The 19,136-nt window shown below is 37.4% G+C and overlaps 1 protein-coding gene across 1 annotated transcript in view; it reads right to left on the reverse strand.

Annotated features, from left to right (window-relative positions):
- KCNJ16 (potassium inwardly rectifying channel subfamily J member 16) overlaps positions 1-17,373 on the reverse strand; it is a 39,620-nt gene extending 22,247 nt beyond the window's left edge. Inside the window, exon 1 of the mRNA XM_087925022.1 lies at positions 17,258-17,373. The gene's annotated coding sequence lies outside the window, so the exon portion shown is untranslated. The remainder of the gene's footprint in view (positions 1-17,257) is intronic.
- Positions 17,374-19,136: the final 1,763 nt, after the last annotated feature.

Below are 19,136 nucleotides of genomic sequence, written 5' to 3' on the forward strand. Positions count from 1 at the left end.
AAGCAGGATAGATTTCAAACATTGCTCCCTTCCTTCCTTCCTTCCTTCCTTCCTTCCTTCCTTCCTTCCTTCCTTCCTTACTTACTTACTTACTTACTTACTTACTTACTTACTTCTTCCCTCCTTCCCATCCATCTATCCATCCATTTCTTCCTTCCAGAGAAAATAATAATTCTTAAAGCTCTTACCTATACTGCAAAATGATATATGTTTTAGCATGATCTCTACATAATAATGATCTACAATAGGGACAAAGAAGCCATATTTACTATGACATCTATTAGAGGTACTCAGGATTGCTGAGCTACAACATTGCTTGACTGATTGATAGATTGGTAGATTGGTTTTCCCCTACAATATTCCTCAACATTAAGTATTATCTCACATCTTCATCATGAATAAACTTGTTTTGACATCATAACAAGTTCAGTGTAAGAGTTTTAAGTGTGGAACGGTGGGTTTAGTTCTCTACTAAGTTATAAAATTCTAGTGACCTTCGAGAATCTCTTAGTCTAAATTATCATAAGCAACAGGTGGGAAAATTGGTATATACAGTACTCAATTCTCTTCAAGAAGGACAATATACACAGTAGATGCAAACAATATTCTCTGTGTGTTATATAGTCACTGGTTTTATAGCAAGCAAATAGATTAATAGGCTACCAAGTCAGCCGTTCCACCCCTCATTAATTTTGCTTTGAAACAGTTTTGCTTTATATTGTTTTCAGGTAGTCAGAGATTCATTTTATTTCACAAAGACAAACATAATGAAATGAGTGGGTAGATCTTATCATAAAGGCATTAAATGGGATATCCAAATGAAACAGTAGAAATAACAAGAAGGGCAATAAAATCAGCCTAAAGGAGCCTTGGAATCTGTTTATTGCCGTTGAGTAACTCCTGAAAAATGTTTTGAGAAACAAAACTTTCTTGGCCTTGCTAAGATACAACTAACCGTTGAGAAGTTAATGTATTACAGTCTAATGTGTAATAATCTCTACACAGTTTATTATAGATTGCTGTTTTTTTAAGGAATCGCTGGAAGATATCCCACTGAACTAAATGCAGTTTCATCCAGTTTGAACATTTCGGAATAAAGTTTAACTCTCCACTGAATAAACAGAAATGTGTGTATGTACTGAATGTGTTGATGGAGGGGAAGAGAGAGAACTAGGCAATATCAGCCTGTTCAGTATCAACAACTTTTTATTTGTTATTTATTTATTTATGTATTTATTTATGTATTTATTTATGTTATTTATCAGAGACCCTCCAGTTTTGATGATCTTCAAATTCCATAATTAAAAGAGGGTTGCTAGAATGTTGTAACCCCTTTGATAGTACATATGGAGAATGGAAGAGGATTATTTATTTATTTTAGTGTATAACAATGGAAGAGGGTGTTTCATAACAACCCTCCAACTCTTTCTTCATCCTTCCTTTTCTTCTATCAGGTATGTAATAACATTCAAGGAAGATGGCCCATTACTTGATTTAAAACAAAAAATTCCAGATTTCGGCCTCATAAATATTCATATTCCGATATTGTTTTGATATTCCAATGAAAGGTTACCAGAAATGTACTTGTCTTGGTGAGAGTGAGCCAAAATTAAATGATTTTCTGATATCATCCTATGTGAGGTAATTTCCAATCTAGATAGTCAAACAATTAAAGAGATCATTGATCAGCCATGACTTTTTCTTCTTACCAATTTCTACACCAGAGAAAAAAGGAACACTTTGAAAAGATCAAGCCACTAATTTAAGAATTAAATAAATGGATCTTATTGGCCCTTTTTGTATTTACGTCAACGATAATTTAGAGATAGGAGAATCAGTATGTGGGTTATATAGTAGTTTGAAGTGCCAAATGGATTTACCTGAATGGAACATCACTGGAAGACTCTCAACATGAAAGACAGCAGAAACTCCCAAGTGGTTTACTCACATGGAAGGATGAAGCATAATATTACAAGGGGCTGTGACACTTGGATCTCTTAGCACAACAGGCTAGCTGTCATGTTTACTGTAGTTTGACTCAGCGCAGGAAGCACAGATAACATAAAACAATTTGGAAAGAAGCCAGTAATGCTATAAGAAGGGATAAACAAGCTGGGAGCAGTGACGTCATGCCGTATCCTGAGGAAAGCAGAAACAAGGAATCTTCATTCCCAGGCAAATAGTAAATGGATGAAGTTATCTTGCAACACATTGTTAGCAAACATTCCTGAAGAAATCTGCCATCTCTCTCCTTCATTGCAGGCCAATCTGAAAGCTTGAAACACTGATGTCAACAAATCAAACCATACCATGATACTGGTGCTAATCTGGGCCCAATTACAGTCACTGCTATAATTGCATTCTCCATGCTTTTCAAAACAGAAATTTGTTTCTCTTTGTTCTTACCCACCTAACATTGTTCTCCACACACACCCTGAACTGTTTATGAAGACTTCAGTAACCTAAAAGCCCACTTCCCTTTCAAGAACAAAACAAAGAAACACAAAACACGCTGGACCATTGTCCCCCTCAGTTTTTTTGCTTAATAATGGGCAGGGATGAAGCATTATTGCATGGAGATCTTTCTTGTCTACTAAGAAGGCATTCTTCAAGGACACATAAATTGTGATAAACACAATAGCCTCATTTTAAAGCAAGGCTTTATTTAGCAATGATATTTCTGATCAGAAATGCACAGATGCGTTCAGCCTTTCTGATTGACAAACCATGTAATGTTTCTTAAATTGTGCCGTTACTGAAGGAGAACATTTTTCTGATGCTTGAGCGTTAATCAGTGTTATGACTATCTAAATACTTTATGGTAGCGGCAAATGTTTTCTAGGAAGTGGGAAGGGAGGGGATTGGAGGGAAGTGGAACTGTTTTATAGTTCATCCTCATTTATCTGTAATAATGCCATAAACAGATTCCTGGTAAACTTGCCTGTTTTGCATGGTCTCCAGATGTTGCCTTTGTCACAATCACATCCATAACTGAGGCTGCTTAATGTCACATTTAGCTGCTTCAATTTTAAGTTATGCATTTTCTCCTATCCTGATATAATTTTGCTTTGGATATGATCTTACAAACTTCATCAGTGATGGTTCTGTCTCCTTATGAAGATAGGCTTAATACTTTTTTTTGGAAGAAGACTAGACCTAGTTTTAAAATATCATGTGCACCCAAGGTTCATTTAAACCAAGAAAGAGAGGTATGTCCTACTTCTAATTTTATTAGGTGTATTGCAGATTTTCCACGATTCTGCCAAGAAGGGTTTCACATGACTATGTTTTTATTATTTTGGTGGAAGAAGGATGCCGGTTTATCTATTTCTTTGAAGCTCCATGACTGTCCACAAGTGCTTCTGGCAACATGAAGACCTGGACTTGCTGCTGGCATAATTATCCTCTTGCAGTACTTGTCAATATGAATAGTGATTGATTATTTATTCCCTCCTGTACCACCTTAGGCCCTTCCTCTTTGCTACCTATATGTCAGCTGGGTTATTTTCAAAGATGGGTTTAATGCTCTTTCAGAAGAGTGCTACACCCTTTTTCAGAAACAGCCCAACTCAAAGGTGCCATGTACAGAGCTCCCGCATCCTGTTGGCTACAAACACCTACTCTAGCCCTAATTGGCTCAAAACACATTAAAGAAAGTGATTGATAGTTAATTTACCACTGGCTGGCAATGTTTTGTGGGAGGAGAGATAAAGGCAAGAAAATCCATCAATTGCTTTCCTTAATTTGATTCCCATTAAAGTGGACAGAACCAATCATTGGCCAGAGGCAAAATAATACTCAGGTATCAATAGAAAGTATTTTATATCAACATCCAAGATTATGGACCTGATCTAGCTGGTTCTGTTTGTGATTATTACTCTTGTAGAATGCCTAAATTCCCAAAACTATTCCCCACCCCTATCTCGCAAGCTTGCAGTGAGACTGATTTCTAGTAAACAGGAGAAACTAGCCCTCAAATCACATCAAAATCTGTTACCTAAGTAGGGACATGTTTGTTATTCCTAATGGATTTAGTAATATGATTTTAAACCATCCTCAGAACTAATCATTGATGATAAATAATTTCAGGGGCCATTTTATTTAATATTCAATAATGTTTGACACCACTATTGAAACTGCATTACTCTAGTCAGAGGAGTTGTTTAAAATGACAAACCATTACCATGGTAAGGATATTTTTCAAAATATTTTGGAATGAACGTTCCATCAGTAAATCTGCAATCCATAAATTGCTTGAAAAGTTTGATTCCACCACTGATTATTACTTTTGCAATCACATCACTTTCCTAAATAAATAGTAAATGATAGATAGATGATAGATGTGTGTGTGAGAGAGAGGGGGGGAGGGAGGGAGGGAGGGAGGGAGAGAGAGAGAGAGAGAGAGAGAGAGAGAGAGAGAGAGAGAGAGAGACTGCATTCAGCATTTGCTATTATGGATAAAAATGAAGAAAGAATAATTTCCCATATCCTCTCACAGAACAGGGAAGGAATTGTGCACCTTGCCATATTAAGATTCCTAAACTCTAAAATAAATAAACTGAGTTTGTTTTCATCCATCTTACTGTACTTTGCAACTTATCAGGAAATAATGAATGAACAATTAGATCACTGGCTTTCTGAAGAACTAGACAATTTTTTTTAAGCAGAAATATAACCTTGGTTTGCACTGCAGAGGAAAACAGCAGAATGAGATTGCAGGGTTTCCCAAAAGTGAAAAGAACTGAAGTTATTTACCTGTTCTTGCCTACATACGGTATTTGCACACATCACATAAATCATGAGATGATTCTTTTAATTGCTGAAGGAACTGTTTTTAATTGCTGAAGGAACTGCTGAGTTTTTGAAATGAAGTTATAATCAGGAAACTAGTTTAGACTAGCTAAGTTTCTATAGATTCTGGAATAGATTTTAAAAAAAATAAAAATTCAGTATATATTACATATATTACATATAGTATATAGTATAGTATATAGGGGTATATAGTACATATATTTACTTCAGACTAAAATGCATAGAATAGAAATGTATAGAACTGGTGTCTCCTTTAAGTTTTTGTCTTATCCATTATGTTAATTCATAACATATTACCAAGCCATTAAGCATATTGAAGTACATGCTAGAGCTTTCATGACTTGACAGATTTAAAGCTGCAAGCAGCATTGTGGGGTACTGCAACAATAAGTTTTCTAATTTTCCATTTCTGCAGCCTAAATGTCTGCGCAGTGAAATAAAACATAAATAAACCTCAAAATAGCCAGCCCCTATATATATATTGCATCACAGAACAATGGGAATCCTTAAACTGAAAACTGGGTACAAACAGATCTGGCTAGAAATAAGTTATGTACAATTAATTTTGGATAGTTAGTGCAAATCAAAAGACTTAGACTGGAAAAAGTTCTACATTCTGAGAACAGAATGTTAAGTCAGGACAGGGCTTTTTTAAAAAAAAGGTTTCCCATTCATACGGTAGGCTGCTCTGCTAAGGTAACTATTTTAACATCAATGCAACCAAAGTAACTACACATTATAATATTGGAAGCATCAGCCACTTCAATTATAGGAAGAGGAGCATGATTTCTGATAAATGAAGCTGAATGTAGCAAGGTTATCACCTTGTTTCTTTCATAGGAGAGAGTTTGTCTGTTTTCCCTATATTTTGCAATAAATCACATTAGGTCTTCCTGCTTTTAGAAAAAGCAAATACCCCATGCCTGGAAATACTTCCAAATAATTCATGGTAAAATTACTATTCCATACTACCAGCTGAATATGCTTCACATGATGTCCTCATTTATACCTAGGGTTAAATTCAGAAGAATAGTCCTAATTCTATATTGAGTTTTCCTTTCTTTGTAAATGACATCAAAACCTGCATTTAATGTGCAAGATTGAGGCCACCCAAGTGACTGATCTATGTCACCTTAAGGCTCTATGCACTCTTACAACTATTAACTGTTGAAGAAGAGTTCTGATGTCTTTCCCCATTTTTCTTGCACCTGCAAAAATTTGACCGTAAAGTATATTTTCTATTTAATTTTCCCTCACCTGGTTCTAGAGGTTGGAAAAGAACCATTTCAGAGTAGGCAAATGTCTTTTTCTGAGCGGTGGTCAATGATAGAAAAGAACTTCATGAAAACTGGAACATCCATGGAATAATGTCAAAGAAGGCCATGTTCTGGATCTTTCCACTGTCAGCTTTCCCAGGCAGACCAGATAGGAAACACAACCAGATGACCTGATTCTATTTTAAGGAAACATTAACAGAATCTTGCAGGTCTGAAAGTACAATTCTTCCACCCTGTGTTTTACAGTCTGAGAAGTCAAGAAGGGTCTCTCCTGAAGTCTCTTTCTTCATCCATTATACAATTGTGGGCCATGCCCTCTCTTATCCAAATAGACAGCCTCTCTTCACCATAGTTCTCAAGTCTTTCTCACATACCTTTATAGCCTCAAGGGAAAGTGTGCTTGGCAAACAAAATCTTTTCAATAGAAGAGAAGTTTTCAGTGGGGAGATTTGAAAAATCTGAATGATCTCTGGTCACCTTTCCGGAATTTTAAAAAAGCTCAATCCTATAAACACTTTCCTGGAAGCAAAGCCCATGAATGTGATAAGAAGTAATTGCAGAATTATCAGAGATACAATAGCCAGGCTGCCAAAATCCAGGAAACTGACAGATGGCATCAAAGAGATAAGAAGTGCTAAACTTTTGTCATTATCTCCTGGATTACCAGTTTTTTGCAATCTACATGTCTCTTATTTGTTATACGACAATTCTACAATGGTCTTACGCTCATTCAAGTGATGACATGATTGCAATTTTAATGAATTACTTAGTTTCTTCCTATTAATTAGAAAACAGGTTCTTAAAAATCTTATTAATATTTATAATAAAATAATTGCAGATAGCAACTGCTAAATATTGCCCCTTTTATGTACATTGGAAAAAAGATTGGTTGAATTATCAGCTAGATATATGAATCCCAGATAAATTATCAATAAGTTTTATTTTTTGAATTTTACAAATAATCTTCATCTTATGACTGTTCATATAACAATAATCCAAAGCTACAATGGCCTACAATGGTCCATCCTACAATGGCCCACCCTTGAAGTTATAACCATTATACCACCCTTGCAGTCACATGATCACAATTCAGGCATTTGGCAACTGGCTCAAGGCTGAAGTATCTTGTGCTCATATGATTATGATTTGTAATTTTCCCAGTTGTCTTCTGACAAGCGAAGTCAATTGACGAAGCTGGACTCAATAATCTCATGATTCACTTAACAGCTGTGATAAAAATGATTGTAAAATTGGGTTCTGTCATGTGATGGCTTGCTAAATGACCAGCAATTGAAATTATGTCCCAATTGTGGGAATAAGTCAAGGGCTATCCTGTACTTCAGATCTTGAGTTACCACTTTTTCAAAAGTAGCAGCTTAAGGAAAAATTTTCAGGAAATGTTATGTTTCTACTTCTTGAGACTTTCCCATCTCTTTCTTCTTCCCTCCAGGGAAACCAGAATAAGATATTTGCATAGCTCTTCATAAACTTTACCATAAAACTTCCCAGAGGAACATGCTACCCATATAATTGCCAGTAAAACAGATTCACAAAAAACATAGAAGTAAGTAACCTAGATTAATAAATTCTGAAGTGACAGGTAATAGGCAAAAGGGCAGGTAAGCAGTTGAGAAATAGGATGAAAAAAAAATCTCTTCAAGTTAAGATTAGAAGATCAGGCTGAAGAAGATATGGGCCTCTTAAAATTCTCTCTTCCTCAGCAGGTTTATAAAATCATGGGTCAATGGTGCTCAGTTAGATACCATCTTCTCTGTTAATGAGGACTTTAACTATGTGACAAACCAGCTTGGAAGACTTTATCCTAATATGGTTTCTAAAGCACATAGCAAACAAAAATAATTAAGTTGCAAAATATTTCATGTATAAATATTTCATATTGGTTTTTACATTTGTTCTTTTTGACTTTACAATTGTGCTTGGTCAAATGACCATTTTATAAGTTTCAGCATCTGTTGATCAAGAACTCTGATTTTGACTGATCCTCAACTTACAACCATTGTTTGAAATTACAACAGCACTAAAAAAATGTGACTTATGATTGAATTTCATACTTACAACTGTTGCAGTTTCCCCATGGTTATCAAAATTTGGATGCTTGACCATTGGCTTTTACCTATGACAATTGCAGTGGCCCAAGGTCAAGTCACCTTTTGCAAACTTCTGAGAAGCAAAGTTAATAGGAAAGCCGGATTTCCTTAACAACTCTCTTATTAACAACTGCTGTGATTCACTTAACAATTGTGGCAAGAAAAGTAAAATGGGGTAAAATTCACTTAACAACTGTCTTGCTTAGCATCAGAATTTTTGGGCTCAATTGTGATTGTTAAGTTGAGGGTGATTCACCCAACAACTGTGGCAAAAAAGATCATAAAATGAGGCAACTGTCTTGCTTAGGAACAGCAATTTTGAACTTGGTTGTGGTCTAAGTTGAGGGCTACCTGTAATGGTTTAATAAAATGTAACAATGTGACCCAGGCTTAAACTATACTGTTCAAAGAACTCAATGAATGTATTGTTAGTAAATAATACAGAGTTTGCAGAGCTGCTTATAGAACTATTCTTGCACTATAAAATTAAGGGCTTCTTTTTCATTGTGACTGTGACATATTTCTGTTATATTCCAAGGGTCCCCCAAAATTGCATTTAAATCATAGTTGAATTGCACTTTTGTATCAATAATTGGTCAAACCAAAACCTTGCCCATTGAAAGCTAATATATCAGTGGAAAGTGGCTTTTAATATGGAGGGACATTAACATGCTCAGAGAGCTTTTACAAATGTTCTCAAAAGGTCATAGCTGGTCAAGTATGTCTTTTATTGAAGAAATGGGAATTTGGACCTTATTAAATTTAATTTCTCCTTTAAATACAGTTGTATTACATAATAAAACAATGCAAAGAAAAGGGCTGAATTATTCTTCAAAATCACCTTGGCATAGAACCATCAGTATCTTTTTCTAGAGTTATAATACAGATTCAATTTATTTCAATAAATAAATGAGAATTGGATTACTCCTGGGCCCAAAAGAGAGTTTGGGGGCCCTTGATTTGGGTTTTTTTTAAGCCCTGACAACTCTTTTAAGAATAGGCGCTATCCTTTCAGCACCACAACAGCACATCACAGATTAAGATAAACAGAATGCAGGCTCCTGCATAATAATATAGATCTAAGGCTTTATTTAGAACTTGGTAAAACAAGTTTTTCATCTTTTGAAAAGAATAGTATGTAAAATGCTGCACAGTGAGTCTCAAGAACTTGGGCAATGTTAATTTTTAAATAAACTTCTGCAATGTACCTTGATAAACTGCAGCATCAGCAACAATAATAAGTATATAATTATATGCATGAAACGAAGAAAACTGCTTTTCTACAGGTTTTGTACATGTATCTATGGTATCAAAGTACCAAAGTCTGTCATTTTTTTCTGCATGATTCAATATTCAAACTGACTACCGATTGGTCAGAAGTAGACCAGTAAGACTGAAAAACTTTGAGTTTCTTCAAATCAAGTTCAACCGCCACTTTTGTGAGGATTTTTTTTGTTCAACCTTAGAGAAGCTTTTTTTCGTTGCCGTTTTAGGATATGGTTGTTGTTGTTTTTTATTTTTTGTTTTGCTGGTTCAGCTAGCTTCTGTATATCCTAGTGGTATACAATCTGAGAATTTAACTGTTCAGTTTTTGACATTTAGCAAGGTCAGCAAAGTACTGTGGGATAAGTGAGCATTGAAACTACAAAGTACAATAAATGGGAATGGAGAACAAATTCTCTAATTTCCCTACTACATTCCATATTTGTGTCACATAAAAATTGACACCACTATTTACTGAATATATTTCCCTGTAAAGGATACTGTAGTATATTACAACTTGCATGAGCCAGACAGATCAATGATCTCTTGGCCATTTCAAGTAATATCTTAAGTACCAAATTGATGCCCTCATCTCATCCCACTCCATCACCATCACCATCACCATCACCATCACCAAGTGGTGATTCCTCAGCCAAATCTGGCTTTCATCTCTGAAGTACCATCATCACATACTGTTATTTCCAAACCAAGCACCAAGAGATGACATGGGACAATCTGATCCAGTCATAGGAAGAGAAAACTGAGATGAATTAACAGTTAAATCCAAAGCTAACATAAAAGAGACTAACTAAAGCCCAGGGAAGTGAAAATACCAGCAATGTTGATGTCTACATGTCTGTTCAATTGTACCCATGGATTGCAAGATGTAACCTTAGATGCATGTATATAGCATTATAGAGAAGACAAACTAGAAGAAAAGGAAGAGGAGCAAAATAAAATATTTTCTCATGGTCACTAAAACAAAAACAAAAAAACCACACTACATTGTATCAGGCAAGCTTCTCTGAAACATAAGATATATTATTCTAAAGATAAGGATTCTGCCTAGTTCTCAGGGTTTATTGGAAAGACCAGGCAAGACTACTGAAGCATCAATATTTGGGCCAGTTTACATATATGAAGAATTCTTTCAGGATCCTATTTGCCAAGTTGTTTATGCATTAAGGCCAGATTCAGAAAAGAGCAGCAACTGTTCTAGCGGCTTCAAACTCAGCATGCTTTCCCTCCTGTGGTCGATTCTGTATTCTGCACTAGGTGAAGTTTCCAGTGTTCAAAATCACTCCCACATGCATTGTTCAACATCCAAACAAGTTTTATCTATCGATGGAGAGGTTCTAATGGTGTACCTGCCACAGATAATGAAAGATGCTTTAGCCTGTCAAGGTAGTTAATGTCTCCACAGATCATGCTCCAGTCAATCTTCTACATCTCAATTTATAAATAGCCTCTGTAGCTTTCAGATACAGTCTACAATCTACTACTATTAATTATTCTCACTGCTATGTTACCCTCAGGCCCAGAATCTGTCCAAATGTAGGCCTTTTGGATTTCTTACATGATCAAAAAAAATGCATAAATGGAATAAGATATCTTATGTTTCAGAGAAGCTTGCCTGATACAATGTAGTGTGGGTTTTTTTAGTGACCATGAGAAAATATACTTTTTTTGCTCCTCTTCCTTTTCTTCTACTTTGTCTTCTCTATAATGCTATATACATGCATAAAAACAGTGAGAGTACCTGAGAAGTTATTGGCCTATATGAAGCATCACTGGTTCAAAAGTACGTGCTCTGCTAGTATGACTTGGTCTTCTTCAGCTATAATTTTTAGGAAGATACACAGAGAACAGGACAGTGCAGTACTGACTGACACACGGCAGTTAGATACTGTAGATCTAATCTGTGTTTCATTTCCCTCTTCTATTTTTGACAGCCTTGTCACCAGATGTACATGGAACATGTTTGACAAGTTTGTCTGAAAGGTATTTTAGACGATGTGTTGAAAGATAGGCAATTATTATCAAAGCGCACGCAAGGGATATACTTTTCATGGTGCACATATTTTTTGTAGGAAAAGGGTTGCTATAATTATAGGATAGCTTTTCATTTGGACAATCTGGGCAAGCTGTTTTGTCCATATTATTATGATGCTCCATGAAATCCTAAGTATCACAATCAAGGTTGCTTCTGCTAAATTAACTTGGCTCTGTGTTTTCCAGGCAGGCTTGTTTAAAGCACTGAACATTTCTGAACTGCATTAGAGGCTCAAAGTTTGGCATACTATATTATATCATATATTAAATGCATCTTTCAGACTGAAGATGTTGCCAGGTTTTGGTCTTCCATATAAGGAAACATCCAAAGGGCAGTCACCTCATCTTATAGTTCATCTTATCAAGTTAAACTCAAAAAGTAATACATGGCTACCACTAAATTTAAAATGAAATTCAGGGGACTACCTTCAGTGTTTCAGAGTCATGAACTCTGTTTCTGAAATAAAGCATTTGTGTCCATTTTCTCAATGTTGCTAAATGTGTAGAAGACATTTTGTGCCTGGCCTTATATGGCTTAATAACCGGTGAGATCATCTTACAAGCCATTTGTTAGATAAGGCTGCACCTGCTTGTCAAATCATCAGTATTCAAAGAGCTAAAAATACCCAGGCAAAGAGGCTAATGGGGAGTCCCATTTATGGGGGTCTTGATTGGCTCATTGTTCACACCAGTCTTCCCCAATCTTGGCAACCTTCGGATTCTAATTCTGGAAGATTTAGTTTGACACATCACAAAGCTTTCCAAGTTAAGGTCTTACTAAGACATCCCTAACAAATAGGATTCTTTTTTCAAAATCTCATTTTTATGGATAGTTTGATTTGAGGGATTTTAACAAACAGGAGGTACGTTTGAAAGGTTTGCAAAAACATCTAATGGATATCAAACATATATTATTTTAAAAGTCACCATATTAGTCTGTTCCAATGGAAATCTGTGTTTTCTTACAGAGCTGAGGGTTCAAATAAACGAATGGGGGCATGTGCTAATTTTCCAAAGCTTGAAGCTGTGTTTTGCAATAAGTCTAGAAGAATCCATTTATCCAATATAGTTACTATTCACTGTCTGGGACAAAATGTTATTTAAGAGGAATAATTAGGAAAGAGACAAAGACACACTACAGTACCTTGTTTTCCTATTATTTGACAAAATTATTTCTCTTTGGGTAGAGTGCATTGAAGTGAGAACTTGAGTTATCCTTGCTTCTTTCGAGAGAGAGAAAAAAACACCAAAGTAAATTCTCTCCCTGGTGTTGTGAAATCAGTAGATTCAATTCTAGTGTAACTGAAGCATCTGGATAACTAGTGGTGGGGAGAGTATTTTGTACTAGAATAGCTCTCTCCAATCTGGCGCCATCCAGATGTCTTCGACTCGGCACTCAGAATTCCCAGCCACTTTGGCTGCTGTGGCTGAGAATCTGGACAACGTAATCCAATGCAGCTGCAGGGCAAAAGGTTGAGGAAGGCTAGGCTAGACACAACCTTGGCCTCCTCCAGCAAGTCAGTGCTCAGAATCCCGATGTTACTGCTACTATATGCTTGCCTTAAAAGCAGCAAGGCCCTGCAGGGAACATAAGAGCAATGTGAGCTCAGTTTGCATCCCTGCATAGAAACAGGCCTCATCTATCCATGTAGCTGGGTGAAGTCTTAGGATCTTGAGGCAATTAAGTCAATGGCACCATTCCAAGCTGATGGGGTATGTTTGCTGGGTACCTTTCTTATTGCTCTTCCACAGACTGAACTTCTTCTGCTGTTTTTTCTTTTCTTTTTTTTACTATAAAGCTTGGGGTTCTTTTGACTGTAAACTGTGCTAAACCCATGGCCATTTCACCTGTAGTCCATCTTTATAGCCACAAGATGCTTCCCCAATTAAAAATGGTAAATTGTAGTAGCTATAGAAGCAATCACATTTCCCATCTGGAGGAGAGCACAACACACACAAGATAGATGCTGTGAAGTAAACTAAGCCAAAATTTTCTGGTGTTTTTTTTTTTCTCTTGAAGTATTTGGAGGTTTCCTAGGTGATTTAGCCATATGCAGATAGTCCTCGACTTACAACTATTCATTTAGTGATTGTTCAAAGTTACAATGGCACTGAAAAAAGTGACTTAAGGTTTGTTTTTTGCACTTAACGGGGGTTGCAGCACCCCCATAGTCATGTGATCAAAATTCAGATGCTTGGCAACTGGCATGTATTTTTGCCTGTTGCAGTGTCCCAGGTCATGTTTGCAGCCTTCTGATAAGCGAAATCAATTGGGAAGCCTGATTTACTTTACAACCGTGTTAAGTAGTGTTAACCAGGCTCAATAGCAGTAACTGTGAGAGGGATCTTGGAGTTTTAGTGGACAACCAGCTAAATATGAGCCAGCAGTGTGTAGCAGCGGCCAAAAAAGCAAATGCAATCCTAAGTTGTATTAACAGAGGGATACAGTCAAGATCAAGGGAAGTACTAATACCACTCTATAAAGCCTTAGTAAGACCACACCTAGAGTACTGCATCCAGTTTTGGTCACCACATTATAAAAAAGATGTTGAGGCTCCAGAAAAAGTACAGAGAAGAGCAACCAGGATGATTAGGGGACTGGAGGCTAAAACATATAATGAACGGTTGCAGGAACTGGGCTTGGCCAGTCTAGTAAAGAGAAGGACCAGGGGAGACATGATAGCGGTCTTCCAATATTTGAGGGGCTGCCACAGAGAGGCAGGGGTCAAGCTATAGGCCAGACAAGGAATAATGGAAGGAAACTGAACAAGGAGAGATTTAACCTGGAAATAAGGAGAAACTTTCTGACAGTGAAAACAATCAACCAATGGAACAGCTTGCCCTCAGAAGTTGTGGGAGCGCCATCACTTGAGACTTTCAAGAAAGAGATTGGACTGCCATTTGTCAGAAATGGTTTAGGGTCTCCCTCTTGGGCGGGGGGTTAGACTAGATGACCTACGAGGTCCCTTCTAACTCTGATTATCTGTATCTGTACTTTTTGTCTAAGTAAGGGATGGCTACTCTTAAGCACACACGCCTTCCTTTACTCTTCGGGTAGGATGCGGTTGGCTGAGTCCAAAGCTTTGCCTATTCCTAGAATGTATTTCCTTTAAGTGAACCTCCCTTCTGTTCCTGTTATAAAACCTGTTTTATTCAGCCTTGCTGAGACTGAATTCCTGCTCTCAGAAATGCTCATAAGTATACACCAAATGCTTCTGCCTCAGGCACAAAGAAAGCTGTGACCAGAAATCTAAGTAGGGAAGAAAAAAAGACTTAAAGGGTGGGTAAAAGCACTGGAAACACTGAAAATAAATCCTTCTCCATCATGCTTTGCTTGAGACTAGCTCCTCAAAGGAATGGACACTTGGATTTGCCCTATTTTGCAAAAACCACGTCTATAACCTGTCTCTGAGTTTTATTGGATCTTTTTCATTACCATGAAATTGAGCCATAGCCCATAGATCTTCTTTCCTTGCCTCCCCCAATAGTATTTAGGAGAAGGCAAACAAGAGTGAATAATAATGAAGTCTTACCCTTATAGGAAGAAGCAATGGCTTTTCAAACTTCCCATCATTATGGTAGCCATGAGTTTAAGTGGGAAAATCTGACTCTCTTATTATACTTTGTCTCACTATGACATGCACAATGATTTAAAAATAAAAGCCATTTCGAAAGAGAAAGCTGCCAAGAAATCTGTCTAGGAAGCCTGTCTAGAAATCCTTCCGTCTCACTTAGGAGTCTTAATATCCCTAATTCGTTTGTTTTCCAATGGTCTCCTGAAAAAGCCTTCCTTGGAAATTTCTCAGAAATTTCAATCAGAAGGACCAGGAAGGGCAAGGAAATGTCCATTGACCATGACCAGCTGCGTCCCATCTGTCAGGGTGGAAAAGGTGGGGGCAGATGTTATTCTGATGCACAAAAGCTGAGTGCTGCACGATGCACAAGGGATTACATCATCATCATCTACCGCAAATGATGATGTAATAGGCAGCATGCCATGCCTAGCTCCTCCTCCACTGAAGTTGGCCAGTTCAGCAATGTGCAACATGAGGAGCATGGTCTGTGGGTTCTGGCAATGAGGAAGCCCAACGAAGTAGGCGATAAGAACTGAGCATACACAGTGAAAGCAATCCAAGAAGATCAAATAATATTCAGATGTTTTGAGGCAGACTTGTTGGAATTCCTTGATAAGCAAGTCACTGCAGAAAGACTCCTATGAAAAGTAGGAAATCAGAAAAGTCAAGATAGGATAGAATGTCTATGGAGGTCATCAGTCATCCAGATCATGGCTGCCCCAAAGTTGCTTTTTCAAAAGGCAACTGGATTTTCTGTGTTCTTCCTTGAGCTTCTCATCCAAGAAACTTCTTCAGCTTCACCCTTCTTTGGGTTATGATAGGTGGGTTCTGCCAATCTTTGTCTGAAACTCTCAGACACTGCTTTGTTATTGCTGTAATGTTCTTTGCCTGGGGAAGGGTCATCATTCTGAACATGTTATGATAGAGATCCCTGAAAATATATTTTAATGCAATATTGAGAAACCTGTGGGCTTTCTAGTTGTTGCTGAACTATGATTCCCAGCCGGCGCAACCAGCATGCAAAACTGATAAAACTTTAGATCAGCCTTCACTTGAAGACTACGAGGACTTTACTTAAAAAGTGAAAAATGTTGTTCTCAATAATTGTTTGCCATTTGTTCTTACAATGTCACCATGTGACTAAGTCATATCATTGAATAGAACCTGTGGGTCGGCTTCTCTAAATGAAAATAGAACACACTTATATACTTTAAATAATTACTCGAATAAAATAGTACTACAGAAAGCACGTAGTAACATCATGTCAGAGCAAAGATACAATATAACAGCATTATACATATTAATTCTACTGTATTTCTAACCATTATTGCTACCAATGGAGTTTTCCTTTTGAATTCTTAATCATCATTGACTTTTACCCTGACCTCTTTGTGAATACCTATCTTCTGGGACCATTTTTCCTCAGATATCAATCCTCAAAATAAGCAAAATTCTCCTGAGAAGAATATCTCTCTCGAGTCTTTCCTGGAGGGGCTGTATTTATTGTTCAACCCTCAGCGACCCCAAAAAAGAATGAGAGAGTTCACAAGCAATGGAACATTTTTTTGTCCTCAGAAAAATATCTATAGAGGAACACATATGGAAAATGTTAGGGTGCCATTAAGATCCCTCCCTCCCTCCTTCTCTGAAAACTCCTGTTTTAGCATCAAATCAAATTCAATATGATTGCTTCTCTTTCATTAGATTAGATTTCCTGTGCGCTCCTGATTATGAATCTTTTAAAACCCATGTGGATTTCATATTCCAATAGTTCTCAAATGAGGTAGTCTGAGAATATTGATTTCTAGGGGGAGAACACACATTCTTTACAATCAATCTTTTCAGGGCTACTCTCTTTCTTCCCCACACACTTTGAACCTATAACTACTTTTGTACATGGGGCCCAATTGGCTAAAATCACAGAGGCTAAGAAAGCTAAATAATTTATAACTTCAGGTTTTACTGTCAGGCAGCTGTGATTTCTCCCTCTGTATTTCTTTTTGGCTAAGCCATTTATGTTCTTCTTACTCCTGGGATTATGTTAACACTGTATTGATCCCCTAGTTTTGTCTGTTTTTGATACAGAATATCGGGGGGGGGGAACCCACTAGTCACCCATCCAGTTTATAAATGTAATAGTCTCAACAATGTGGAATATAGAACTACTTACTGTGTTTCCTTCCCTCCTTCATGCCCGCAATCACGAAAGTGACCATGAAGAAAGCAGAGTCTGAGTTAAGAATAAAGCAATTGGAAAGCCACAACGTCCACGAATCGCAGTTAAACATTTACCCCAATTTGGAGCAGCATTCTCGTTCCAGGAATCTGCTTAGGTCGTTGCTGGCATCTCAAGAATCAGGTGACAAGCAGTCCATTCGCTTGCTGCTATGCCCACCCCGTCAAAGGTGTGCTGAAACTTGCACAGAAGTCACAGGAGACATTCAGGCTAGGATTGCAACAACAGCAAGAAGGAGGAAGATTTTTAAAAATCCATTCCGAATACAAATATTTGCAGTCAAGGCTGGTTTGGTATTACCTATTGAACTGTTGCTAAGAAACAAAGGCATTTATTTAGAAAATAAAAACAAATCCCAAATCCTATCTTTTTTTTGTCAGTCTTCTGTTCCTTTATTTACCCTAAGTTTGAGTGGAAATTTCCAGACAATAAGGGGCTATTAAGGAGAATTGTGCCTTGAATGGGACTGCCTATACGTCAGGGGAAATGGTTAGGAATAAGAAGGCTTTCTAAGCACCACACAATGTCTTTCAATCATCTGTTAAGTTTTGAAATGTTCATTATAAGATATATATTCCAGCTAGAGGTAATCCCCGACTTGCAACAGTTCATTTAGTGACCATTCGAACTTACAATGGCATTGAAAAAAAGGGACTTAGTACAACTGCTTTTCACACTTATGACCATTGCAGCCATCCCCACGATCAGGTAATCAAAATTCAGGCACGTGGAACTGTCCTGTATTTATGTATTTATGACAATTGCACTGTCCCTGCATCATTTTCTGATCTTCTGACAAGCAAAGTCATTGGGGAAGCTAGATTCACTTTATTAACTGAACAACTGCAATGATTCATTTAGCAGCTGTGGCAAACAAGGTCATCAAATGGGGCAAACTCACTTAACAATTGTCTTGCTTAGCAGTGGAAATTTTGGGCTCAATTGTCATCATAAGTTGAAATCTACCTGTTGTACTGAAATGTTCATTATAATGTATACTCCAGCTCTATCTCTATATGAATACGATTTAAGTTGAATGCAGAGCTCTTTTGAACATATCAGCTAAAACTCTTCCATGCCAACAAGGGGCTGGTGCAAGCAACACCACTTTTCACTTAATTTTCTATCAAAAGCTGATGAAGACTTCACTAGATTTCATAAGAAGGACCAGTGTGAAATTAGGTGAGCTTGGAAATAGATTTGCTTGGCCTTTGCCCTTTCTGGTTTATAGAAATGGTCAGAGGAAGCCTGAACAAAGATGTATGCAAGTTATGAACAATAAAGTATTATTCCCTTACAAATAAAAGGCTGTGATGAGGACAGAAAGTATCATTGGCCATTGAGTTCTGTTGTCCCTTCAGTGTCTCCAAACAACTTGTGGAGTCTGGGATGTCCATGGGATTTGGTAAAAAAAACAAAAAACACCAAGGTGTCAGCTGAGATGGAACAATCAAGGTGACACCCAAAAATGATTGTATCATTGTACTCACCATCTTGATTTTTTTTACTATACACTGTAGATACCCCACTATTATTGACTCTGAGTGGCATTATTATCTGGTTATCTGAGAGACTGTATCTTGCCGGTCACATCTACCTAGCCCATCAGAGTGGGGAGGCAAGGAATCCCATTTCCTAGGGAGAGACACCTGTTGGGACCCAGAAGAAGGACCTTCTCCATGGTGGCTCCCTCTCTCTGGAACATCGCCTCCCCCTGCCCCCCAAGATTAGAATGGCCTCCACTCTAACACTCTTCTGGAAGGGGCTGAAGACCTGGTTCTGCCAGAGGGCCTGGGGAATCCAGCACGGGATG

This window comes from Pseudonaja textilis, chromosome 2 (assembly GCF_049901715.1).
Source record: "Pseudonaja textilis isolate UNSWEBS1 chromosome 2, rPseTex1.2, whole genome shotgun sequence".
Taxonomy (NCBI): Eukaryota; Metazoa; Chordata; class Lepidosauria; order Squamata; family Elapidae; genus Pseudonaja; species Pseudonaja textilis.